This window comes from Mandrillus leucophaeus, unplaced genomic scaffold (genome assembly GCF_000951045.1).
Source record: "Mandrillus leucophaeus isolate KB7577 unplaced genomic scaffold, Mleu.le_1.0 Scaffold1479, whole genome shotgun sequence".
In the NCBI taxonomy this organism is placed as follows: Eukaryota; Metazoa; Chordata; class Mammalia; order Primates; family Cercopithecidae; genus Mandrillus; species Mandrillus leucophaeus.
Window position 1 is genome coordinate 30,754 of NW_012101453.1, and position 1,661 is coordinate 32,414.

The 1,661-nt window shown below is 43.3% G+C and overlaps 1 pseudogene; it reads right to left on the reverse strand.

Moving 5' to 3' along the window:
• Nucleotides 1-550: 550 nt before the first annotated feature.
• LOC105535554 lies at nucleotides 551-1,548 on the reverse strand (annotated as a pseudogene).
• Nucleotides 1,549-1,661: the final 113 nt, after the last annotated feature.

Below are 1,661 nucleotides of genomic sequence, written 5' to 3' on the forward strand. Positions count from 1 at the left end.
AGTAGTGAAAGAGGGAGGCCTCTTTGCAGTTGACATAAGAGGAAGGCTACTGTCTCCTGCTTGTCCCTGGGAATGGAATGTCTTGGTGTAAAGCTGACCATTCTCATTGGTTCTATTCTGAGATAGGAGAAAACCGCCCTGTGGCTGGAGGTGAGATATGCTGGCAGCAATACTGCTCTGTTTCTCTTTGCTACACTGAGATGTTTGGGTAAAGAGAAACATAAATCTAGCCTATGTGCACATCCAGGCACAGTACCTTTCCTTGAACTTATTCATGATACAGACTCCTTTGCTCACATGTTTCTCTGCTGACCTTCTGCCCACCTGTTGCCCTGCTACACTCCCCTAAGATAGTCAAAATAGTAATACATACTGAGGGAACTCAGAGGCCGGCACCGGTGTGGGTCCCCCGTGTGCTGAGTGCCAGTCCCGTGGGTCTACTGTTCTTTCTGTATACTTTGTGTCTTATTTCTTTTCTCAGTCTCTCATCTCACCTGATGAGAAATACCCACAGGTGTGGAGGGGCTGGCCCTCTTCATCAAATTATGTATCAAATCATCTGTTTCTTGAATAATTTGATGTCAAAATCTATTTTCAGGTAATTATTTTCATAATTTAATTAAAATCTGTGATATGTATTTTGCACATTGTGGAAAATTTTGATTATTCTTTTATCAGAACTAATTAGTATGAAAGGGCTAACAGTGGAATAGAAATTACCCATAAGCCTCTGGATGCCCATGATGACTGAGTCACAAGCCCATAACAAGGTTGAGAAGGATGAGATGATGAGGTCGATCCAGTGCATGACCACAAAGCAACTCACCAGCAGCAGGATGGTCTGGGTGGCCCTTTTCTCTGGGGAGGCTCCTGGAGACAGGCTGGTGCTGTGAAGGTTTTGGGATCATCTCTGATGCTTGGACAAGAGAATCACCATGTATGCACTTGAGAGCAACATGACTGTGACAAAGAAGACATTCGTAAGAAGTGGCAGCATGAAAGACAGGCTCCGGATGATGTAGCTTATGGAAGAAAGTGAGCAGTATTTACTGATACTTAGCACATCGGTCTTTGTCCCATTAGAAGAAGCCACAGTGGAGGAGAGCAGGTTACTACTGAGAGACAAACTGAGAACCCAGAGGAAGAAGAAGGAGTGAAAGATGTAACCTGTGAACTTCTGTTTAATCCTTGCAGACCAGGAGGTGCCAGGGCTGATGGTGCTGGTATGGAGCATGCTCAGGAGGCAGGTGGTGCCGTTGGAGAGGTCCCTCATCACCCTGTTCATGTGGAAAAGCATCTTACACTTGAAGTCAGTTTGAAAATTCAGTCACTCAAAAATGTCTTCAGACACAAGAACACAATGGTGAGCAGAATCACGATATGGACAAAGGCCAAGAGACTGGTAGTCAGGTCAGTAGGCTTAAGCCTGTGATCCACAAGAACTGTGAACACATGGAAGAAAAGGAGGAAGGCATTGGCTGAGACTCCAATACCAGCTTGGGAAAAGAAGACATTTTTAATGATAATATAGGTAGCAAGTGTGTTCATCTTCACTGAAAATAGGAAACATTTTATATATCTGAAACAAAAAGAAATAAAACTCCTGCATCAATGTCATTTATTCCATAGTAAAAATTATCACCAGCATGATTTTAATTCCA